Genomic DNA, 26,904 nt, shown 5'->3' on the forward strand with positions numbered 1-26,904 from the left:
GTCAAAATTATGAGTAATCAATGATTACACTTAGATTTTTGGTCATGGTGCTGGTAACTGAGGTGGATGTAATTGGGGGAGGTTCAAAATTTGTGGAAGATAGAAATGAAAAGTTTTCCTTTGACCATTAGCTTAAGAGTCTAGTAGACATCCTAGTGGAGATATAGAATAGGAAACTGTAGGACATCAAGAGTTGTGAGCTGAGGGCACAGGTGGGAGCCTGGAAATAGAATACAAATGTTAGAATATGGAATATGGGAACTATATAATATCTGTGTGGTTTGGGAATATTTAGCTTATTGGTAATTATATAATATCATGGAACTAGATGAGATAATCTAGGAAGAAGTAAATATAGTAGAAAAGAAAGATGAGGACTGAAATCTGGAGAATGCTAATATTGAGAGCAGAAGGAGCCAGCAGTGGAAACTGAGAAAAAATGCCAAAGAATTAAGAGAAAAATCAGTAAAGAATCCTTCACTGGAAGCCAAGTGAAGCAAGTGTTTCAAGAACAAAGCTATTATCCACTAAGTTAATACTTTGAGAGGTTGAGTAATTTGGAGACAGATGTGGAAAGATAGAAGTTGTTAATGACCTTGATTTGAAGAGCTCCATCGGAGTGGTGGAAACAGAGCTTGATTGGAGTTGTTTAAAGAGCAAATGGGAGCAAGTGGAGACACTTTCTGAAAGGACAAGCAGAGAAATGGGCAGAAGCTGGAGGGCAATTAGGGTCAAGGAAGTTTGGTTTATTTGTTTGCTTTTCAAGGTGAGAAACTTTTTATAACATGTTTACATGCTGAGGGAAATGATCCAGCTGAGGCAGGAAAAATGATGAGGGAGCAGAAAAGAAGGGTAGAAGAATTTCAGTAACAAAATTTCTCAGTAGGGGAGGAGGAATGGAATCCAATGCACGGTGGAGGGTTGGTTTAAATGGACGAAGGAGAAGTCATCCATTGTGAAAGAAAGACAGAGTGGGTGGGTCAGGTGCAGTTAGGTTGGAAGATTCAGTGATAAAAAAAAATGAGAACTTTTTTTTCTGATTGCTTTTCATTTTTCAGTGAACTACAAATCATGGTCATCAGTCCAGAGTGAGAGGCAGAGGGAGGGGAGAGTACTGAAGGTTTAAGGTGAGAGGAAAAATACATAAAATAAATTTTCGGTAGAGTAGGAAAATGAATTTACTATGAAAGCATAGAAGGATGCTGAGTGGTGATGAGGTGTTTCTTGAGATTTATGGTCATACATTTATTTTTTAAAAATGAATGGTTTTCTTAAAATTATTTCTTAAAAGTTTTTATGTGAGATCAGATAAGTGTATGTTTTTCTCCAGCCACTTTCAGGTACTGGGGTGCAAGTGGGGAGTAGATAGTGTTTGGTTTTTGCTAGATGAGGACAGCAGAGAAAGAGAGAATAAGGCATATATGAGTAACTAAAAATAGTGCCTGGCATAGCAAAGGAGAGGTTTCCAGTGAGTCAGTTGCTAAAATTCTAAGTGAAATGCCAAGAGAGGGATTGGGAAGATAGTAGACAATTGTAAGAGACTCATTGCAAACAGAATTGTGCTTGGCAAAGTCACTTAGATCTGCAGCTTAGTGGAAACATGTCTGGTCAAGATAGTTCATAGCCTGGCCTTAGGGAGTTTGAAACAATATCATCACCGTAACTGTCAATTAGCTTACAATTTTTATTTTTTAGTTTTAGTGCTTCCACCATGCAAAGCATTATCTGTAATAAAGAGAAAGCACAGTCTATGTCTTCAGGGAATTGACATTCTACCAGAGATCTGGTAGAAAAGAGAATTCAAGGCAGAAAATTATCCAGAATGGTTTTGTTGAGTAGAGTCTGTTTTAGTGGGAAAGCAACAGGCACACTAAGTTGTTTCTGTGCTCTCCTAGAGTGGAATGTAAATATTTATGGAACACAGACCTCTTTTAATCAGTAGCACAGTTGGGTCTCTACAAACATGGAGTTCTCTTTCAGATACTTCAAATTAGAGAAATATATCAGGCAAAATCAGAACAAAATTCTAATGTATCAGATATAAGCAGATATTCCCAAGAATTCACATATATGATTAGTGATCAGTACAAAATGAATGATTTTTCTCTCTTTCTCCTTCTCCTCCTCCTCTTCTTCTTCCTCTTCTTTTTTGGTAAAATTAGGTAACAAGAAAAGTGATAAAATAGTATCTTGCAAATCCATAGACTCTTTCCTTCCTTCCTTCCTTCCTTCCTTCCTTCCTTCCTTCCTTCCTTCCTTCCTTCCTTCCTTCCAATAATGTTTTGCTTTTGTTACAGTTGCACATGCTCACTATAAATATAAAAACAATAGAGGAAGGTACAAAGAAAAATGTGATTGCCCACCTCAAATTCTACCTCCCTGAAATAATCATTGTAATTCTGATGATTATCATTTTAGAAATTTCTCTATGTTTATGCATGTGGGTAGAATAATAGACAGCAGGAAATGATAACTAAGTTGTTTTTCTTCATTCTTGAAGTTGGGGGAAAATTTGTAGCCAAAGGTCTTTCTTGCAGATGATCATTGCTTATCAGTTTTTCTTGGAATTGCATGTGCCCTTTCAATACACAGATTTATTTTTTCCCTTAATTGTCAGAGAATTTAACTGCACTATATCTCTGAATATTTTCTCTGTTGCATTTATTGTGTTATCTACCTTTTATGCCTTCTCTATATGTTACTTTTCTTCTAATAGTTTTAGGTTTTGTATTTTTTCTCTGCATTTACTTGATTTTCTTAAGTGTTTCCTCTAGTGAGTAATTTAATTTTCAACCTTATCTATTCAGTTCTTTGATCTAACTAATGTGTTTGTTATTTTATTAATTTAATTAATTTATAATAACCATCAATTTCTTTCCTTACTTGTGCAATCCTTTTTTTAAAATCTTATTTTGTAGTTCCATCATCTAGTTTTGAGCTTGTTTATTTGAATTCATATTCAAATAATTTATTTTGTAGATTAACACACTCACAATGAATTTTCTTTAAAATCTTTCTTAAAAGTTAAGAGCCACTAATAAAAAGAGATGCTCTTATCATAATTACAATTACTGATTGGATTCACCTAGTTTGAATACCTTTTCTTAATAATGAAAGTGGTTATAAAGTCCTTAAAAGGAGTTACTAAGACTGGGAGGCCACAACCTGCAAAATAAACTGTTTAAACTGAAACAAATAGTTAATTAGCTTAGGCATATGTAAGGAAAAATCTATAAATAAATTATTGATACATGCAGGTATGACTACATATCTTTCAGGGGTTAACTATCAGCTTGACTCATTAAGGTGTTGGTGAACCCTTAACCATGAGAGGCTAGGAGGGTCTCTGCCTAGTTGTGATTGATCCTCTCCTGTCATCATCCTAGTTCCCTTCCATTTACTGATCACCTTCTGCACCACATGTTGACTGATGTGGGCTCATGTTGGATTGGTCATTTAGAAGACCCAAACCAGACATAGATGTGGAAATGTTTCAGTCTGTCTACTTTTGTTCAAAGTTTAGGCTTTGACATGTTACTTCTCCATCAACTCAATTTCTGTAGTTTAGTTATCTGTTCTATTTGACACTACATGGTTACACATAATATGGATTCCTCCCATGTGTTGCTGCACTCTTCCAATGCACAAGGTGCAAAATTTCTTGGCATAAAATGTCTTCCCTTTCTTCCACTGTTGTAGAAGAAGTTTTATAGACTTTCTTCCTGTGGGTGAGAAGAGACTAATTCCCCATATGGATGCCACCTGTAAGAGTTCACACCTTTTCTCAGAAGAAATTTAATCTATAGCAGCAAGTTATATCATGTTCTTTAAAGCAATCCATGTTGCCATTCTCTAAGAGTTAAGTTTAAAGATTCTTTATGGGTTGTTTTCCTAGGATGGTGTTGTTTATAGAATCAGTGCCATTTGTATTTAAAATTTGTTTAACAGAAGCTAGTTCAACAGTCATATATATATATTGTCCCATAAAAAATAATGTTATATCTTCATGAGGGACTGTTTGAAGAAAGTATATAGTGACTAAATTGACTTTAATTATGTATTTTGATTTTATATAGCCTCTCAACTCACTCCAAGCTAATTGGAAGAATGAAAAGTTGTGCCTCTGGCAAAGCAATGAAACAGGGAACCCATTAAAGCCATGTTTCTCAAACTATGTTTGAAGGCTATCTACACTAGAATTATCAGGGAATTGTTAAACTGCATATCCTTGGGCCCTAATTCCAGTCCCATTATAGACCTCTGAAGATTTGGTTAAGCTCATAAAGTGTTTGAGAACCATAGTATTAGTATTAATATTAGTTTTAGAAGTTACCTGTATGATCATCAGTGAAAATGAACTTTCTTAAGAAATTTAGAAAACAGGATGAATTTTTATCTGTGCAAAGAAAATATAAATCACCACTTTAGTTATGATTTCAATGTTTTAAAATAGTTTCTGGGCTATCTTGAAGGTGGGTGATTGAGAATTAGTGGACTGTCCTGGTTAGGGAAGCAATGGAAATGACAAAAATGAACAAACATCTAATTCATAGATAAAATTGTTTACTAAATAATATACCTTCTAGAGAGCTGGCCATAGTAAAGGTTTCCTGAGTCCTATCTCACGTACCCACTGCCAAGAGCAGCTGTCTTCTTCTAGGAGGAAGATGCCCCACAGTCTTTCCCCTGGCTCTTGAGCTGTTGACCTGGGGCATGTACACTGCTAGTGGAAAAGAATGTGGACCTTTCCCAGCAGGGCATGAAGGAGGGCTTGCCCCTGATTCTGTCAGTGACTTGGGGTTCCGTTTATCCTCAAATTGAATTTACACCTACACTTTAGCTTACCTGTGGGTGAGCTTGGTTGTATTGCTTTGACAATCCATTTTGTCACAGCCTCAGCAAGTACATGATGTGGATTCAGTAATGGGTGCAGATATTTATTTCTGTTCTTCACACCTTTATCGAGGTATAATTTATACACAATAAATGCACCCATTCTCAGTATAAAGTTCCATGAGTTTTGAAAGATGTGTACATCTATGTAATCACCATCACAAGGAAGATATAGAACATTTTTATCACTCAAAAAAGTTCCCTCTTGCCACTTTGCAGTCACCACTCTCTCCTACCAGCCACAATCCTGGGCAAACACTGATCTGTTTTCTGTCACTGTTGAATAGTTTTGCTTCAGATGGATGGAATGATATAATATGCATGTCTTCTTTTGCTCAGTAAAATGTTTTTGAAATTTATCCATGTCATTGCATGTAACAATAGTAAAATAGTTTATTTCTTTTTAACCTTAAGTAGTAGTCTATTGAATGGATGTATCGTAATTTGGTTATCCATTCACTTATTGATGGATAGTTGGCTTGTTTTACAGTTTTTTTGGCTACTGTGAACAAATCTGCTATGGATATTCTTGTAGGGTAGGCATATAATTTAATCATGCTTGGGATGGTTGGATCATATGACATGCACGTTGAACTTTATAAGAATCTGCCAAACTGCTTTACAAACTAGTTATACCACTTTACTGTCCCACCAGCATTGCATGAGATTTCCACTTGCTCCAGTCTTTCAATTTTTAGCCATTCTAATGGATTTGCAATGGTATATTAATGTGGCTTAAATTTGCATTTTTCTTTTGATTAATGTAGTTATGCATTTTTTGAGGTACTTAGTGGCCATTTGTATATCTTCTTTTGTAAAGTGTTCGAACCTTTTGACAATTTTTTAAAATGGGATGTTGTTGTCTTGTTATTAAGTTCTGAGTACAAGTCCTTTGTCAGATATACCTGATATGTATGAATTAATATATATATACATATGTACATTCATATATATATATACATATATACATACATATGAGCATGTATGTACATTCACATATATATATACTTGTGCATATATGCGTATATATATATACACATATGCATATATTTAAACATTTCATCCCAATTCCTCCAATTTTGGTGCTTAACTTTTAATTTTCTTAATGGAGTTTGTGAAGATCACATTTTAATTTTGGTGAAACTCAATTTCAGGTTTTTGCACGGTTTTCTCCTTTTGGAAGATTTATAGTTTTGGTTTTTACATTTAGGTCTATGATCCATTTTGAGTTAATTTGGTGTATAACCTGAGGAAAGGTCAAAGTTCACTTATTTATGTGCATATCCAGATGTTCTCTACCATTCATTGAAAATAATCCTCTCCATATTGAATTACCTTGGTACTTTGTCAAAAATTAATTGGTTGTATATGAATCTATTTCCAGATGCTCTGTTCTCTTCCACTGATCTGTATATGTACCTTTTACCAATACTACACTATCTTGATTATTGTAGCATTATACTGAGTCTTCAGATCAGGTAATGTGAGTCCTCCAAATTAGTTATTCTTTTCAAAATGATTTTGGCTATTCTAGGTCCTTCACATAGTCATGCATATTTTACAATCAACTTGTTTTCTACAAAAAAAGCTTCCTAGGATTTTTTTTGTAAATAATTTTCTTTATTATAGTCATATATGTATACAAAATAAAGTTTGCCATTTTAACCATTTAAGGTATACAATTCAATGACATTAATTACATTCACAATGTTATGCAACTATTGCTACTACTTCTGAAATTTTTCATGACCCCAAACAGAAACTCTGTACCCATTAAGGAGTAACACTCAATACTCCCAGCCACTAGTAATCTCTAATCTATTTTCTGCCTCTATGAATTTGCCTGTTTTAGGCATCATATATAAATGGAATCATATGGTATTTGTTCTTTTGTGACTGACTTATTTCACTTAACATAATGTTTTCAAGATTCATTCATATTCTACTGTGCATGAGAACTTCATTCCTTTTCATGACTGAATAATATTCCATTGTGTGTATGTACCACATTTTGTTTATCCATTCATCTGTTGATGGGACGCTTGAGTTGTTTATAACTTTTGACTAGTGTTAATAATGCTGCAGTAAACACTGACATACAAGTATCTGTTTGAGTACCTGTTTTCAGTTATTTTAGGTATATGTCTAGGAGTGGAATTGCTGGGCCATATGGGCCTTCTGGGATTTTAATTGAAATTGTGCTGAATTTGTAGAACAGTTTGGAGTGAATTGATGTCTTAATCTTAACAATGTTAAACCAACTGACCCATGAACATGGTATATCTCTGTCATATTTGGGCTGCTGTAACAAAATACCATAGACTGAATGGCTTAAAAAACAGAATTTTATTTTCTTATGGTTCTGTAGGCTGGGGAGTCCAACATTAAGTCAGTAAAGAGAATTTATGCTGTGGTTTCTTTTTTCTTGACTTGTAGGCAGCTGCCATCTTGCTGTGTGCTTGTATGACCTCTTGTGTGTGTGTAGAGAGAGAGAAACAAGCTCGCTTATGTCCCTTCTAAAAGGGCACTAATTTCATCATAAGGGCTTCACCCTCATTATCTCATCTAAACCCAATTACCTCCCAAAGGTCCCATTACCAAATACCGGTACATTGGGAATTAGGGCTCCAACATATGAATTTAAGTGGGGGTGCACAATTTAGTCCTCAACAACTTCCATATTTAAAACTTGTTTAATTTTTCTCAGTAATATTTTGTAGTTTTAAGTATACTACTTGTACACACATTTTGTTGAATTTCTTTCTTAGTATTTCATATTTTTTTGATGCTATTGCAAATGTATTTTTGTTTCATTTCCAATTCTCTGTTTTTTGTTTACAGAAATACAAGTGATTTTTTGCTATTGAATTTGTATCCTGCAACTTTGCTTAGTTCTAGTGGCTTTTTTTTCTTTGTAGATCCTTAAGATTTTCTATGTACCTAATACCCAATCAGGTTGTCTGTGAATAAAGGTAGTTTTGCTTTTTCTTTTCCTATCTGTATGCCTGGCATTTCCTCCCCCACCTCCCCTGCTTTATTGCACTGGCTGGAACCTCCTGTGTAAGGTACAACAGCACCGATATGGGTAGACATCCTTGCCTTGTCCCCAGTCATACAGAGAGGACATACAATCTTTAACATTAAGTATGATATTAGCTGTAGGACATTTTATTTCCATTTTAATATTTGTAACTAATATAATCAGTTTATTGGCTGCACAGGCTTTTTCCTTACCCATATTCTATAGTCAGTGATTATGGTAGCTTCAGGCCCTTTAATTCTATTTCAATTAGAGCAGTTCTTATTTATCTATGTTATATATGAGCTGCTGCATAACATTTTATTTTCCAGGTTCCATGGCTAAAAATGATTTTAAAATTACTGGCATAATGTCATGCTATTGACTTTTATTGAAGTTCAAAGCAGCTACTGAACCTCATTGATGAAAATACTATGTATTGTGAAACTCAATTTTCCTTGAAAAAGGGCCCATAAGATAAATTCCTAATGGAATTTAGGACCAAGACCACACTTGGAGTTGGTATATAAAAGTATTACAGTTTTCTCTCTACAGTCATGAGAAATTGCTTTATCAACTCTATTTCCATTTTCTCCTTAGTCTTGTGGAAGCTCAGAGCTGAATTTTGTGCATAATCACATCAATGATGATTTTTATATTTGCATCCACTTTTCCAGTGCTTTGGTATGTTTTGATTTATTTTCCTCTTAATCTATTTATGTCTTTTGTTGTAGGTCAATTCAAATCCTATTAGAAAGGATTTAGAAGTATAAATAATTATCTCTTTTTGAATTAATAAAAAAGCTATTTCATAAAAGGACCTACCTTTTAAATATTTAATTGGAATAACATCTACCTTTAAGAAGCTTAATGGAAAGTCTCTGTCTTTTATTGGTCTTGCAAGATAAGCTTCCAAAGAGAAACATTTGGAATGATGATCTTACTGAAGTGAAACTGAAATGCTTGTGACTAAAACAAAGGAAAACAAAACCTAGAGACCTGCTGTTTTCTTCAGTGATCCAAGAGAAATGTTTGAATGTTCTGAAAATAAATCTAATAAATCAAACACTGAAGATTCACAATGACTTGGATTTCTGGGTGAGGTGATGAAAGAAAGTTGGGGGCCACTGTGAGCCATTTCAGTCTATTCTAATGCTTGAGGAAGTAGTTTATTTTTTTGTGATGATAAATTAGAACAAAAAAAATTTGAATCATAGTAATTATAGTACTACCTAATGTTATCACACATGAGAGTATTTGTGCACTTTAATGCTAATTGTAGATGTCTTGACCTAAAAGATATGTAGAGTGAGAATTATTTTATAAAACATTGAATTCTCTACCACCCTAAATATTTAATTTTTTATATGCAATTTTTTTGAAAAAAGACACAACATTTACTTTAAAAACATTCCTATATGTTTATAGTTTAATATTAGCATGTACCTTTAAAGTTTGAGAGTAATATTAAAGTTCTGCTAATTACTTTACATGAGTTATTTCATATTTCTCACAATAATTCACATTAATCCTCTAATGGCAATTACACTTATGTCCATTTTACAGATGAGAAACTGAGCTTAGAGATGTTTATTAATTTGCCCAAAGTCACACAGTTAGTAAAAGGCAAAATTGGGATTTAAACCATATCTGTCTTAATCATTGTCTCAGTTGGAAGGCATTTGGGTGTAACAGTGACTTACACAAACAAAGAGTCTTTTCCTCACATCGAGTTTTCTGAAAGAAGGAGATTGCTTGCATTAGTTTGCTTGCATTGTTCAATAATGCTATTTTCTCCTTGGTTTCACTGTTCCCAACAAGCTGGGTTTTCATTTTCACATTTTTTTGCTTCATGGTTGCAAAATGCACAATGCGGTTCCAGACATCACATGCAGGTCCAGACATCACATGCCCAGGACAGGAAGAAGGGAAAGTGGAAGTGCCAGCCAGAACTGTGTCACATGGGCATCCCTGGCTGCAAGAGAATCAGGGAAAGTAAGCGTTAGTGTTCCTAACCACAGTAGAAGGTGACTGGGGCCCCAGAACGGCTCTTTGGTTGGTCAAGCAGTGTCTGACACAGTAAATATTTCACAATGTTGATGCTGTCAGTTTATAGTGGAATTTGATATGTATAAGTTTTAAAAGTGGTGACTAAAAGAGGGAGGGTAAAAGAGAATATTTCACTTGTCTTAGAAGTTTTCATTCAATTTTCCAACAGAGGGCTTTGGGATGCTTTTCTCTGCCACCTCCTATCCCCCATTTTGCAGTACTATGTTATCTTTCCGCAGCACGCCCCTGGAGTGGATACAGTCGTGTGTATCCTGTCAGGGTGTGAGGGTGGCAAGAAAGAGGAATGGGAACCCGAACCCTGCTTTAACTCACAGTTTAGTTGGGAGATAAAGCAAACATGCATTATAGTAGAAAGGGTACAGGACAACATGATGAGAGGTGCGCATTTCATATTATAATATTATCAACGTTATGAAAAGGAGATAAGCTTGAGTAATCATGTACTGTTAAGAGAATTTAAGCTGGCAACCAAGGAGCAGTGTTATAATTTATTATTTTGTTAACTTTGCACTTAATAACTGGAGTACCTCAAAAGATAACAAAAAAGTGAAAAACCAAAACCCCAAATAAAACAGTATCGGGGTGAAAAGTTAAGAGAATTAAGGAAATCTCACTGAACCCAACAGCTGTTAGTAAAGTTATAGCTTGTCTTGGTTAATTAACCTAGTTAGTTTCAAATCATGTTGCTTTAAGAGCCTCAATATGATCTCTGCATTTAGGAAGGGTTAATATTATAAGGGTAATGACCAAGTGATTGTCTTCATGTCTGGTACCTCTGGAAATTTTTATAAATGGGATATAGTTTTATAGGTTTGAGAGAGGTTATGTGGGGTCGTTTATTTAAAAAAAATCATATATCAGTGCCTGGTCTGTGCTGAGACATACATGCAGCCCCAGAGCCACAGAAGTCATGATTCTTGTCCTCAGGAGCTTGTGGTCCAGAGGGGGTGGTCCTCCAGTGCCCATTCAGCTCTCTTATTTTATGGACCTACAGCCAGCCCTATCTAAATGCCAATGCCAATTGGACTATTTCAGTGAACTGACTGGTCAAATTAGGCAAAAATGCAAAACGGACAGTTAATCAGAACATCCCAACTACATGTATAAGTGGACACATACCAGCATATGTTCCTACCATTCAAGATAAAATGTGGAATTATTTATGTCAACCAAAATTCTGCTTTCTTCCCATGAATACAAAGAACTCACTATCTACTGTTGTTAAAATTGACAAAATATCTGGAAATTACTAACCCAATTAAAAAATATGATTTTATTGGCAGAAAAATGATTCATCTAAGTACACTCAATAGAGTGCTTAGCACTAATAGGTACATAATGAACAATTTGATAAGTGAATATTGCTGAATGAAAGCAAAAAATCACCATTTCTCTGCGAACTTTATTTTCTAAGAGTTAGTAGGACTCTTCTAACAAATCCTTACACTTATAAAGCAATCGAGATTTTAGAAAAGTTACAGTTTGTGTTGGTTAATAAGTCTAGTTGGGTTCAAATTATTGTGCCTTAAGAACTTCTAGAGCAACTTTCCTGGAAACGCTTAAAGTGATACGTGAAAGGCTTCTCCTAGTGTATCTAAATCCTCTGTTAAACTGACAAGTTGTTTTGATGTCCTTTGCACAAAATGACATAACATCATTTCTTGTGCAGGGCAGTGTGCTGGCTGGCAATTGTTTGCTTGCTGCGAAGTTTTGATGGAAGTGTTTTGTAGGAGTAGCTTGGCGTATATTCCTTGGCTTTTGGCTTGAAATGCTCAGTGCCACTGGGCTGTCACTTCTTCAAATGAGGGACTCTAGTATCTTTCAGTTCGAAGCCCCCCAGAGTTTGAAAGCTCCAAGACATGAGAAAAGTGGACCACTCATTTACCTGTTTTCCTGCAGTATCATTTCCTTCAAATCCCAAGCCTATTTCCACACACTTGCTAATTTAAAAAATGGAATGGGTGTCTACTCCTGTGGGTAAAGAGAAGAAATCTATTTATTACAAGTGCCAGAACTTGATAAGAAAGCCATTTAACTCTTTGGCTGCTGGATGATTTATAACAATGTTTTATCTGCACAGGTACTTGTTCGAGATGCAACTGTGAAAAGACATACTCCCTGCCCTTAAAGAACTTAGCACTTAATATGCAGAAACCGTGTTAGGTGCTGCCATAGGAGAAGGCACAGAGCTGGATGGTGCTCAGCAAGAGGGCACCTGAGCCAGTGAAGTGGGGGGGCAGGGAGCCCTTGGGTATCTGTGTGGGAGCAGCCACAAAATGATTTCAGATATGAAAGGGAAAATGTTATATTTTTATACAAAATTAAAAGCTTTAATATTCTTAATGTTGAAGTTAGATTCCAAATATGGAAATAATTTTGAAGATAGAGAGGCAGGCTCACAGAGTACTTAAGAGCCCAGATTCTGGAGTCAGATTTCTAGGTCTGCATTCTGAATCTGCCATTTATTAGCTCTGTAAACTTGGGCAAGTCCCTTAACCTACTTATGCTGCAGTTTCTCTGTTTGTAAAATGGAGATCATGATACGACCTCACAAGGTTGTTAGGAGGATTAAATGAATTTACATTCATAAAAGTCTTCAAACATGAAAGTACTATATGTGTTTGTTAAGTAAATATTGTCATACAGATACAGAAGCGTTTAAGCACGATTATTTGCCTGTGACCTGTGATATAACGTATGTCTTCTATACTCTTCCAAGTCAGGGAAATTAATTCTGGTAGCCTGAAGCACCTACAGAATGGTATTGAGAAGTGGGTTAAACATTGATTGGCTATGATCTCATCTAGTGAAATTGCTTATGCATATTAATGTATATTATATTATGTATAATGTATGTATATTAATAATTTTGAACATTTTTCAAGGGATCTTGAAAAATATAAAAGTAACAAATATAAAAGTCTCCAGAGTTTCTCAGGGTCTTGTACATTTATGATAATAGAAACTAATTATTATGAAGAATAAAAGGAAAAAAATGTTGGATTTTAGTTACTTTAAGCATCAGTTAACTTGTATTAAAGACATAATACAACTACAAGAATTAATTTAACTGCAATAAAATATGACAGAAAGATAAGAAAAACTTCCTTTCCCTTGATTGCTAGAGCAAGTTATGATAATAATGAGACTTGAATTTTCTTTTATACATTTAATCTTCATGAAAAAGGAAATAGGTATTTTTGAAAAGGTAACTAGAACATTCTAATAAAGAATCTTTCATTAGTTCTGCTTCAGTTACTAATAAACTCTTGTTCTTTAGACAGGTAAATACATAGAAGATAAATATTTGGTTTGAAATCACAATAAAGTAATGAGTTTGCTCTTTTTATTTTTTATCCTCCTGGTCAGTGGTGAAATTATTAATCACTATTGGATCCTCTGTTCAAAGGCTGAGGTGATTTTAGTTTGTGGATGTTGAACCAAAAGTTGCCTGTATGTCATTCTGTAATTAATTCAAGCTACTGAGCTTTGGATCCTGTGGAAAAAGACATAGTGTAGGCTTCACATGGGTGTAAAGGAAATGGGGAAGGTGTATACAATTGGCCAAAATAATGCTGAAATAGTTTGCTTGTGCTTCTTAAAACTCCCATTTATGTCAGTGAACTCAGTAAATTATCTCTAAAAGCTTTTTTTCTTCCCTCCCTCCTGTGTGTGTATGTGTGTGTGAGTGTGTGTGCGCTCACACACGCTCTGTAGAAGAAGAGTTTGTTAGAAACTTGGGAGGAAGATAATTAAGAAATTTTTAACTCGATAAAATAAGGAGACATATGCAGGTACATAATAAGTCATAGAAGCCAGTGGCACATCAGCCTCAAAAATCCAAAATCATTTTCAGAGACCAAATAGGTTATTTATAATACTCCTAAATGAAAAGGTCACTTTAGTAATAGAATTATTGTTTTAGCATTATTTTTTCAAAGCAATAGGTTCATGAAAAATAAACTTGATTTGATAGATATTAGTGAGCCAAGGTGGATTCATCTGTAGGATAATGACAGGCTATACTTTTTCTTATTCATACAATATTTATTTGTCTTCCCTCCATCAATCCTTGGTCAGCCACTTTTCCCAGGCTGCTTGGGAAGGTATAGGGAAAGGAACATACAGAGCAGACGAGATGTGGAAGAAAGAACCCTGGGAGATGGAGATAGCTCCTTTACATGGCAAAGAGGATGGGAAAGGCCATCATCAGGCAAAAGACCCCCATGGCCTCCAGGAAGGCAAAGCCCAGAATGGCATAAGAAAAGAACTGTTGCTTCAGAGAAGGGTTCCTGGCATTATCAGTGATGAGACTCCCAAACCCAGTCCTAATCCCAGCTCCAGGGCCAGCCCCTCTGACGATGGCAGCTCCAACCTCAATGAACTTGGCTGCTGTGTCAATGTCCCTTGAAAGAGTGCCATTTTGGAAGCTGCCACTAGGGATAAGTAAGCAGGGGGCATGGGGTTGCCAAGTCGCCCAGTCTATAATCTGTTAGTACCACTGCAAAGAGTGGTCAGCTCAGCAGCTGAGAGGTGATCCTGACCAGTGAGGGGATGGAGATGAACTTGGGGCAAGCATATATTTTCTGGGGGTGGAAGGAGTAGCAAGAGCTGCTCACAGTGCAGAGAAGACAGAGGGGCAATGACAGACTTTTTAAGATTAACCATGATTTAGTGTACATGATCAATTGCAAGGAAGAGAAATTGAGGCATTAAACCTTTTGGAGAGGTTGTTTTAGTAATCCAGGTATAAGTAGTGACAGCCTAGATTGTATAGCCCACTGGGAATAGAATAAAGATATTAGTTCAAGAGACATTCTGAAGATCTAATGACAAGGTGAAGAAGCTGGGGGTGGAAGACTTCCAAGAGGGAATGTCTAGTAGTTTGTTGTACTATTTGGGAATAGAAATAAGAGTAGCTACACCTAAACATGTGATCATTGAAACTATAAAGCCTGGAGAACCCCTGATGACAGAATAAAGCATACAGGTGAGGATTAAGCTGTGGGTATACAGTTAAATAAGAAAAAGGCAGAAAAAATAGGAAAATAGTAAACAGGACTGTGGAAAATGGTTATTTTGATCATGTAAAATAATCACTTTGAAGTATTTTTGTAATGGTATCTTTATGAAAAACATGATGGGAACATAACAAGCTCTTTTTTCCTCAAGAAGGGACAAAGTTAAATAAAGCTTTGAAATCAGAATCTTAAGATTAAAAAACAAACAAACAAACAAAGCTGTGGGTAGAAATTCTAAAGAAAAGAAGACTGGAAAAAAAAAAGAAAGAAAAACAGTAGATTCAAGGAAATCCTAAAACCATCAGTGTTTGCCATCTGAAGACTGTCAAGGGAAAGCAGGCTGAGAACTTTAGGGAGGAGCTCACTTGAATGAAACAAAAATACCTTGTTACCATGAGGTTGAAAGGGAGATATACTAGCATTAAAATTCAAAACGTAGGGACTTCCCTGGTGGTCCAGTGGTTAAGACTCCGTGCTTCCAATGCAGGGGGCGTGGTTTCGATCCCTGGTTGGGGAGCTATAATAAGATACCACATGCTGAGTGCAGCATGGCCAAAAAAAAAGAAAAAAAAAATCATAACTTCAGTAATCGTTTCCATTTGCTGTTTACCTGTTATTGTTGGTTTTTCCACTAGGATGACGTCTCCGTGAGAGCAGGTACCATACCTGTTTTGTTCATGGTGATATATCCAGCAGCTAGAAAAGAAATAGATAAACATGTGTTGAATGAAGAAATGAGTAAACAGTTGTACACTCTGATCTTTAGCAGGGAATAAAGTCTGCCCAACTCCAAGAAAAAGGTTGGCTGAAGTCAAGAGCAAAAAGGCATCCTAGAGCAGCATTGTCCAATGCATGGTGATGAAAGTGTCCTATACATTGCCACTGGCCACATATGGCTATTGAACATTTGAAATGTGGCTAGTATACTGAGGAACTGAATTTTAACTTTTACTTAATTTTAATTTACTTAAAATTAAATTTAAATAGCCCTGTGAGGCTAGTGGCTGTATTGGACAGCACAGGTGTATAGAAAGACTTCACCCATTAGGAAAACCTGCCTCCTCGGGGCAGATGTAATCTGTTTGAGAGCAGTGGCTTTGTCAGGAACTAGAATCAGACTGGGACTTGGGAAAGGAATCAAGGATCAGCTGCTAGGGCTGTTTTTAAAAATTAATCTCTAGCCCAAGGGACAGAAGGAATCTGCCAAACTCATATGAGGTCCAGGTCACTTCACCAGGGAAGGAGACCAGAGAGGTATTTGGGGCCAACACCCTCGATGGCCATAAAGTTGTGTTTACTCTGAGTGTCTCTATGAACATGTCTGTTAGGAAATTCACTGTACATGGGAGAGACCTCTGTAGATGACTAGAAAGAATTCAGAACTTTGGGATTTTGGTCACTTTCTTTGTAACATGATAAACAATAATTTCAATAAGCAATAATTGCATTCGATCATTAAAACATGGACTAGGCATATATGATAAATTCATAACAAGCACTCAGACACCCAGGAACTCACAGTATGGAAAAGCAACATCTTTGAATATTAAAGTATAGCAACTTTGAATATAAAAAGTACTTATATATTTAAACATATTAAATTAGAGAAACATTGGTGATACGTATTATACTTATCTAATTTATATTAGATTTTGGAATGGTCTACCGTGGGTTTTGTTGTAGCAGATTTACCTGCTTAGTTGTTGCTTGCTTGGGCAAATATTAGAATTATTCTGATTTCCTTGAGCTTTCTGTGACGGGGCCATGGGAGGAGGAGTGAGCTGTTCAGGAGTGTTTTAAATTGGCTTTGTACTCCAAATTCACCCAGTGACAATACATATCAATATCATGTATTGAACTGTGTATAGGAGCAGATGTTTGGCATGTTTCAGGCTACTTCTGGGAATAGTCTCTATTGAAGAAAGGAAAGTGTGCTTCACATCCATTCACGTAATTGATGAAAGTGAATGGGAATTTCTCACAATGGAAGAATGCTGGATGGACTATTATATTTTGCAAGATGAAGCATGCTGTGTGCAAATTCCCAGAGTCAGCCAGTATAGAAGAGGACAAAGAGATATTAATACATTCCCGGGGAAGGAGATTAGTTCTCTAAAGAGCAAACGTGCAAGAAAATAGATGATTGTCTTAGGATTTCCTGAAGGCTTGGTTCCCCTCCCCAGGCTAACAATTTGTTTTCATTGTTTTTATTAGAGAAAATCTTTTGCAAGAACCTAATTTGCACCACAAGAAAATGTTTGAATATTGGAATCTTGGGATTGGGAGGGACTTTCAAAGATTACCTAATCCTATCACCTATCTGATGCTTGCATTAATTTTGCAAGAGCCCTGCCTAGGATCTTTCAGTCAGGGCTCCAGCACCTCCTGGAGAGGATGGCCAGTAGCTCCATCCTTGGAGAACTTCGACACTGAGATACTTGTACAGAATCTAATTTTGCTGCTTTGTGCCATCCATTCATTGTCTTATTTGTAACTATTGGATCCAAACACACCTCCGATTATTTTTCCCATTGACTTTCTTAGGATACTTGAACGTGATTATCAGATCTCCAAGGCTAAAGATGCCTGATTCCTTCAAAAATTTCTCGAATGGTGTAGATTTGACACCATCTCAGATCACTCCCTAGTGTATCCAGTTTGTCCGTTCATACTTATACTGCAGTATGCCTAGGGTGGTCTGGGCTGCACAGAGAAGGAGTTTTTACTTCTTTTCATATAGATTCTCTCCTCTTCCTCCTTTCCTCCTCTCCTTTCTTATTCCTTTCCCTTCTCTTCTCTTCTTTCTTCATCCCTACTATTATTCTATACTACCTTCATTCATTCATTCAACAAACATTCTGTTTACTGTCGATTCATCTTAACCTTTCTATAGACTAAAATCTCTAAGCCTTAGTTGATGAATTGTTCCTAAGCCATTGCTACTGTCCAGTCTGTACAAAACAATTGTCCTTTTGGACTTAATCACCTGATTTTACACTTATTTCTATTACTTTTCATCTTATTGGATTTAGCCCTTGTTTCTAACCTGTCAGCTTCTTTTTGGATCCTGGTTCAGTCATCCCACATGGTCACTGGCCTGTCTACAGATTTTATGATGTCCTCTCTATAGTCTCATCCAGGACACTGATGAGAATGTAAAATGTTGAAACAAATGGAACCCAGGAAAGAATCCTTCTATGATGCTGGAAACCTAGAACCAGATGGATGTTACTCTATTAATTAGCACCCTCTGGGTATAGCTGTTCAAATTGTTACTCATCTGCCCTAATATTCATGCACTCAGCTTCTCCTTACTCCATTTTGTCCATAAGGATATGTTGAAAGATCTTCTATAGGTCTCTCTGAAGGTGATGTGTGCTTAGTCTCTATATTTTCTATAATCCCAAGAATTTTACCAAAGAAGGGAAGGGCATTCGCCTGTTATTCTTTCCTTCTGAAATTGTTGTGTCATCCTCTCTTTAGCATATTTCTTCTTGGGCAAGCAAAACCTTTTGATTCCCTAACAGACACACAAGATGAAGAGAAGGATATTGGAAAAAGTTGAACACAGATAATTATTAGAAATGGCAAGGCATTTTATGGGAGTACAGAATATGAGATCAAAATGCTTTGACTATCAGGTGAGATCCAGTACTTTCTAATCAGCAAAGGACTTGATATGATGTTTTTGTTAAAACAAATCAGAATCTTAGAAACTCTGCTAAAACTTATTTTTAATGCTTTTCTTATATTTCCAAAGAATTGAAACTAGTTAGAATCATCATATACACTGATATCATGAAACTTTAGGAAGTTTATACACGTTTTGGTCAAAATGGATATGTTGCACAAAGAATTCTTTAAAAGATAAACCCTTGTGGAAGGGTGTATGCAAATGAGTGAGTTGGATATTACAGTGGTGGATGGAATTGAAGAATTACAAGACCAGTTTTTGTCTTTTTCTCTGGAAAATAGGGGTGGGGTTTCATTCATTGTGTAATTAAACCCTTAGACAGAATCAGTTGAACAAATACTATCCTCTATATTTAGAGTAAAATAGGAACTAATTTTCTATAAAGATATTACTGCTTCCTCCTCACCTAAGTTGACAGATATTCTCTATGACCAGTGTGACTGTGTCTAAGATGTCATTATTCAGGTGACTGAGTTTTATATTAAATGATATTCTACATGTGCAGTCATTTAAATTATGCAGACATTTTTGTTGAGTTTCATGATATCTTGTATTTCCTATGCTGTAATTATAAACATGAAAAAATTTCAACATCACAGTTTAAAAAATATTATTATGGTAAACTTTTAATATAAAACTAGAGAAAGGAATTTAATATGAGCCAGGAGCAAAAGAGATTTCCAAGGTACAAAAAAAATTTTTTTTCCTGAAGTCGTTTGTGTTTATCTTTGGTAGTTTGTGTTTATGTTTGTGTGTATTTCTACAGTGAGAAAATGAGAAAATCATATGTGCTAGTGTATTTTAAAATTTTAATTATCATTGCTATAGTTTATCACTATTTGGACCTTTAAAAATATTCTCGATACTCCCTGATTTACACATCTTATATGTTTGTTTGTCCATCTGGGTTGAGTGGCTGTTATCAATTACATCCATTAAAGGAGCAACAAGATAGGAAGGAGTTAAAATGAAATTTTCGTGGTTGGAAAATTGCAGATGCAGCTATGATTTTATTTCAACATTTCATTAAAGATTTACATTCTTAGAATTTTCAGAAGCTAAAATGACTATTATTTTATTTTCTCGTTATAATTAACTCATGTGCATGGAAACTACCAGAGACCATTTATCGAAGTTATTAGAAATCTTGCGCTCCCAAATAAAAATGTCAGAAGATATTGCCCTGTTCTATGTTGCATTACAGAACAGATGCATTTCCTGTAGGTGAGAGCATTAGTATTAAAGTTGAGGGAAGTTATATGCTGCTCCTGCCTTCATACAAAATTCCTAGAGTAAAGGGAAATTGCAATTACCATAAACTTGATAAAACAATTATACAAAATCAGGTTTATTTGCAACACTTTACAATGTTTAAAAATCAAAGATGGAAAATAAAAATTTATCACGGCAAGTCCCAGTAATGTGACTTCCATCATCCTCTCTTCTCCCCCAAATATAAATCATGTTTTCTTCCTTAAAAGTCTCCTCCAGTACTCCTCAAATCTTCGGATTGGAATTCATGTTTATGAAGAAAAAGCTCTCTTGGCCTGACACCTTCCTGATCTGATTGGCTCCATCAATAGACTGATTTGCTCTCATCATATGGGGAAATGCCATCCAGCGGAAGAAGTTTAGAGGGTGCATGCTATCAAACCAAGAGGAAGTATTTCTATTTCATTAGCAGCCTGTGGAATTGTGTGGTGGTTTGTGATATTGGGCTGCGTTATAGTTCTAAGGATGGGGCTTCCTACCTGTAGGCTCTTAGTTTCAAGGCAACTGAACTTTTGAGTCCCCATTGCAGCTACCACATTGACTAAGTTAGTGTTTTGTAATCAGAATTGTACATCACAATAATTTGTGAAGCATGCCCAAATCCACATCTGTACCTACTGTATTTTATGAATTCCAAGGTGCACATTTTTTCACATTTACTCATTGCTGAAATCTGGATGCTCTCACTTTTCATTAATTTAGTCATGATATAATTACAGAATTTTCTTTCTTCGTGGTACCTAAAATAATGGCGCATCTTGTAATCAATGGCATCTTAGTGGTCAATGAAATATGGACTATATCAGAATCTTTGAGGGGGCAGGTAGTTCATTGCATTAATCTTACAAAAGCTCTCCAGGTGAGTCTGATGCACACTGCTGGCTATAAATACACTGAACTAGCTCTTGGCCTATTTCTCCTAGTAACAACAATAATAAACACATCACTGCTATGCATTGGTTTTTCCCCTGCCAGGCACTGGGCTAAGCACTGTCCATATTTTTATCTCATTTAATCCTCTCAACAAACCTAATGGATAGGTATAATTGTCTCCACTCAATGGATTAAGAAACTGAGGCTTAGAGAGGTGAAGTAACCTACCCAAGGACACATACATATTAGTGGAAGAGCTGGGGTATGTATCCAGGTGGGTCTGACTCCAAAGCTCTAATCATGACATTATATAGCAGTGGTTCTTAAAGTGTGGCCAGCAGACCAGCAGCATCTGGGGACACTAGAAATGCACATCTTAGGGCCCTACAGCAGATGTAGGGCTCAGTAATTTATTTTAACAAGCTCTTCAGGTTATTCTGAGGCATCCTAAAGTTTGAGAACCACTGTTATATGGCATAGGGGTCTCCTGCAATAGAAATAGAAGGCACTGCTAATAAAGATAGGACCTAATAAAGTTTATTGGCTAGCTGGCTGGCTCATATTGTAATCCTAAAATAATGCCATCTTTGCAAGGTTGGCTAAGCTTTTAGTTGCTTAATAACAAATAAAATTGCATGTGCTCAAATGTGCTTTAATTATAGTTCCCAGTAGGCAGAACTATGGTAACAAAATATACTAGGCTCTAATGTTTTTTGCATAATGAGCATAGTCAAAGCATTTAGCACGAATGGATTACAATTCCCCGTATTAGATGGGAAAGCTCTAGAAGGACCACATGCCTTTCTTGGGTCTGACCTCCTCTTGTTCTCAAACCTTAGTCTAATCCTATTATTTCCTTTCTTCAAAACTACAGAATACAGTATCTTTGTTCCTAAGAGGAAAGGACAAACCGACAAGATCCCTCCTTGTATTATCCTGGGTTGATAGATTGGTTAAATCTAGCATTTGTAATGCAGGCAGAAATAAACAGTTTCTGAACAAAAGCTGATTAAAGAATTTAGTTGCAAAACAAAAAACTTGCTTGCTTTCCTGAAAAAATTGATTGACGTTAAGGAATTAAGCATCCCATAAGGATAAATAAATTTGATTCCAAGAAAAAAAAGGCAGTTTAAAAAATAATATACCAAAGAGACAAAGTGCAGAGATGCCTGGTGAATATGATTATGCCTACCCAACATCAGTACAACTGTTTGAAAAACACAACATTCAAATTGTAATTTTTTTTGCTCTGCATGATGCAAAATAAGCAATTTGTTCTTTTTCCACTAAATTGACTGGTTTTTGAATGCATTATTTGACCCACAGTACTGTATTATCCGTGGCATTTCCCAGATGACTGAACTAAGTAGATGTCTTGTTGTTGTTTTTTTCTAGTAGACACGTATGGGGATGAAGATAGTGGTAATTGGAAAAGAGGAAAGCATAGCATTTGGAACTTGGGAGTGGAGATTTCAGAAGCGTGAGTGGTCTTCAGCCTAAAAGACCTGGTGTTTGGCTGTAGTGACCTGCAGGCCCTGTCTCTGCCTGCATAGGCTTGTACACACTTATTAGCACAGATTGGTGCCTTACAAATAGGGCAAAAGGGTCTTGGGTCTTGTTGCTAATTTTTAAATGCTGCCTTTTGGTATCTTTTCTTTACTCTTTGATATGGGACTTAAATCTCAAAATGGGCCATGATTTCTACCCAAGCACTGTTTCCTCTTGGGCCTTTCCGCCTTAAATGTATCTCTGGACTCCTGTCCTGTATACCCTGATCCTGTGGTTGTCTGTGCTCCTGCTCACCTTGAACTTCAGGACTGGGAAGCCCAGACCACTTGTCCCAGCCTTGAACCTTGCCTATGACGAAAGTTCAGCCAGCCTCTTGGAAATTAGTCTTCTTCATAGACTCATGGGGTGGGGGAGTTGGTTAAGCACATCCGCTACGTGTTCTGGTTAAGTGCATCTGCCTGTAGTTGAGGCCCCCATCAGCGAATTCAGTAATTGTGAGATCTGGAGTAACTCCTCTCTGGGCCTCAGTTTCCTCATCTACTTTATATCCAGTGGTATGTGTATGTATGTCCCTTTTTTTTTTTTTTTGAACAAATGAATAGATGCTGATGAAAATAAAACAGGATTATTTGTTTAAGACACTAATCAAAGTCTAACACGTAGATTAAATGTTCAATGCGTTTCCCATTATTATTATGGGCTTTTTCCTATTAATTTTTTTTGGCTGGGGGACCAAGCCATTTTATTGAGGGGGTTCAGGAGAGGGTCGAAGGGCTGGGAGGACAATGAGATCCGAAGTCCTTCCTCCCCCTGGCTGGGATCTTTCTAGCTTTACAGTGGCTGAAAGTTCCTCTTCTTTGCTTTCAGCGTTGCTACTGTCCAGCCCCTGTCTGTATAAACTGGTCCCTGGCCACGGTCTCTATCCTGTCGGCCGGACTTGCCTGCCTTCATCCCATAACCTTCCACAACCTGCCATTGACAAGGCCAACACACGCAGCATGAATCACATAATTTATTTAGAGACATTTACTGCTGTCCGCTAAAGCTCATCAGGATCGGGCCATTGAATGAAACGGTTTGCTCAATCTGTGCAATGAGAAAAACATTTTAGGAAATTTTCTCTTAAAATTCTGTAAGAATTTTTGTAGGAGAAACTGTAATGTAGTACAAATGTTTAGTTCCAGGCTTCTGGCTTCCTGGGTCGAGTAAATAGTAGAACTCAGGGAGTACAAAGTTTAAGCATTTAATGTGTAGTCTTTCCTGCTTGTTAATTTGGGCATCTGTAGATATAATCATTGGTTTGGGTTTCAATGCTTGGCTTTTGCTTGGCCTTGCGATAGTAGCCAGTCAATGTAAGCAATTTGTCATTCTTAGAAGAAGGACGCAAAGGAAGACCCACAAGTGGTAAAAGTGTTTGTGGAAGTCATTATAGTTAAAACTTGATGGAGTTGGCGGATTCGATTATGACTGACACAAACATGCTTTATTGACCATGATTTAATGGCGTCACAATTTTCTTTGCATTTCTGGAGCATTTACATACTTCTAAGTTGCCTAATAGATAAATCTCAGACCATGGTGTTATACTATGAGGATGGCCCAGTGGAAAACTCATGTGTTTGGATATCAAAGTGGTAGTTTCTCCAAGACCAATATGTGTCTGTAAGACATTTCATAAGCTGAAGTCGTAAAACACATTTACCTCTGCATGTGTACCCCGTGCACTTATAGATGCACATTTAACTAGGCATGAATATTTATATATTATGAGTGCTGAATATGGAACTTTAAAGGCATGAAGGCTTAAGGCAGTTTCCTCAAGACCTACTTTTGCTTGATTATGATTTATTAGTTTAAACTTAACCAGTTATATATTAATAGTACTGTTCTCTTTGAAGAGAGGACTATTATCTCATAGTTTTTAGGACAATATGTGAATTTTGAACCAATTTAAGACTTGACAAATTGGATTAAAGAAATTGTATATGAAATATTGTAAGTTTCAAAATGTGAAGGCTGCTCTCTGTTTTATGTAATTGAACATTTTATGATGCTTTCAGGAATTTTAGGGACACATTTATATTTGGGCACAAAATGGAGAAGACAGTCTAAAGAAAGACAAGGCCTATGTAATGCATCTGAAATTGCTGTATGTTTTTTTTTCCCAAGGAGGGTGGATTAATAGGTTCGCAGATAACCTTAGCTTGTGGAATTCTTATTCTGACATGGGTCACTGTTATCCCTTGAATTTGCAGGATTATTTGGGTTCTTTTTTCACACACATATGAAATAAATATATGTGAACAAATGAAGCAATGCCAATAACTACCAGAAACTCCTCTCTCCCATGGCCCCAGTACAAGGTGGTCCAGGCATTCTGTGTCTCAGGATGAGTGTGTGTAACAGCAGATGCAGTGTGAGGAAGTCTTATGGAGCAGGGCTCTGTAAGTCCCTATTTTTTTCTGCCCTGGGGAGATCAGGGTGGTAGGATTGGGCCCTAGGAGCGACATTAAAACATTACAATGCAAATCTAACAGCCCCAGTCTGAACAATGTGTGCTTCCCTCTGTCCCCACCCTTGTCCTGGCCCCCGACTCTTGTCTTTCAGAGCAGACCAGAGACACACTGTTTCTCTCAAAGGCAATTCTGTTTCTCATTGACTTATTTTTTCTGAAGATCTAGGGAGAGACTTGGGCAGCACGTTATTATATGTATTGGCCCAATTAGCTTTGTTTTCCTTAGGAAGAAAAGTTTACTAAGTCAGAACTATTCTGGCAGTGGTATCTCCAATTATTTTGCTATTAGAACAAAACATGTTCACTCCCTAAACACTCCGTGTAAAAATCGTCATAAATGTTTTTCTCTTTCAAGGGGAGGTAATAATATTATTTGTAGGAAAATTTCTAGGGCCAAGCTGATACCTTCTGCTGGTTCCTTTTCCTTTTAAGGTGACATAGTCACAAACAGCTTTAAGAAATCTCTGTACTTCCGTACTTGGTGCGTAAATCTTTTCTATTATTCTTGCGAAAATATATTTTGGCTCTTGCTTTGGTTCCACAAGGCGCCATTTTCTCTGTTTTAATCTAACTTGGGCAATATTTTTGAGCACTAAGTGCCACCATTGTGCTGGTGGCTGGAGATAGGCAGCTGGAAAGATATGAACTGCCCTCAAGCAGCTCACAATCTTTCAAGAAAATCATTGTTTTGTGCTTGTTGATATACATAAGTGTAATGAGAAGCTTGTTCACAGTGTATCAGATGACACAGAGGGAGGGGTCATGGGAGTAGTCAGGGAGGGCTTCAGGAAGGAGAAATATTCTGAGCTCATTTTTTTTTTAAAGATTTATTATTTATTTATTTTATTTTTGGCTGCATTGGGTCTTCATTGCTGCACACGGGCTTTCTTCAGTTGTGGTGGGGGGGCTACTCTTTGTTGCGGTGCATGGATTTCTCATTGCGGTGGCTTCTCTTGTTGCGGAACACGGGGTCTAGGCTCGCAGGCTTCAGTAGCTGAGGCACGTGGGCCCAATAGTTGTGGCTCACAAGCTTTAGAGAGCATGCTCAGTAGTTCTGGTGTGCGGGCTTAGTTGCTCTGCGGCATATGGGATCTTCCCCACCCAGGGATTGAACCTGTGTCCCCTGCATTGACAGGCGGATTCTTAACCACTTCATCACTAGGGAAGCCCACCAAGCTCATTTTTGAGCAAATAAAGGAATAAGGATATATTAGTCAGAAAAAGAAAAAAAGCTTAAAGTAGGGAGGGTGCAGGAGGCATATTTTTATTTTGCAACCGCAGTAGAATATATGGTAGAATACTTTCTCAAAAATTTATCATACTAAAAAGCATATTCTCCAGTGGAAGAACAGATTCGAGAACATTTGTATTCATATGACAAAAAGACTTATACAATTGGAATAAATCTGAATTACTATGCTTTTCTTTAAAAATATAATTGAATAACTGATAACATTTTAATAGATACAGAGCAGTAAACTAGTTTAGATTCAGAGAGCTTTATTTGTGAATATGTCAGTTTTTTGAAATTCTTTAGATAATGTATTGAGAAATTTAAATGATCTGTTAAAATTTTCTTTTTCTTAACAAATCTTGTTTTTTTCTCCCCAGATGTAGGGCAAAAGTAAATTCTTCCCCAACGTCTTGTCAGAAATTATAAAATCTGAATTAGTTAGGTTCTGGTGAAGGAGGCTTTTATAGCACCAACTAAAATGCCTTTCAGAAACCTCCTTATTGCCCTATTCAAAAAATGCCCTCCACTCCTGATCCAATGACGTTTAGCAATCTCTACCAGCCACTGCGCGAGGAATAGCTTTTCATCACGCGTTATTGCTCTCTCTCTCTCTACTATCCTGCTGTATATTTTGTTTTACATTTTTATTTGTGTGGTTATCACAGCATTGGAAATATTTGTTGTAGCGTTTCTCTCTCTCTCTCACAAGTTACAAGCTTTTCGATGTCACTCACCATTGCCCCCCCTGACATTTAAACGAACAAAATGATGAAGTTCATGTACAACCCCCTCCATACTGTTTTT

The 26,904-nt window shown here is 36.5% G+C and overlaps 1 protein-coding gene and 1 pseudogene across 1 annotated transcript in view; one reads left to right on the forward strand and one right to left on the reverse strand.

Moving 5' to 3' along the window:
• GRM8 (glutamate metabotropic receptor 8) overlaps positions 1-26,904 on the forward strand; it is a 757,013-nt gene that overhangs the window by 251,156 nt on the left and 478,953 nt on the right. The gene's annotated exons all lie outside the window — the stretch shown is intronic.
• Positions 14,160-14,664, reverse strand: LOC130851094 (ATP synthase F(0) complex subunit C2, mitochondrial-like; annotated as a pseudogene).

Source organism: Hippopotamus amphibius, chromosome 4 (genome assembly GCF_030028045.1).
Source record: "Hippopotamus amphibius kiboko isolate mHipAmp2 chromosome 4, mHipAmp2.hap2, whole genome shotgun sequence".
Classification (NCBI taxonomy): domain Eukaryota; kingdom Metazoa; phylum Chordata; class Mammalia; order Artiodactyla; family Hippopotamidae; genus Hippopotamus; species Hippopotamus amphibius.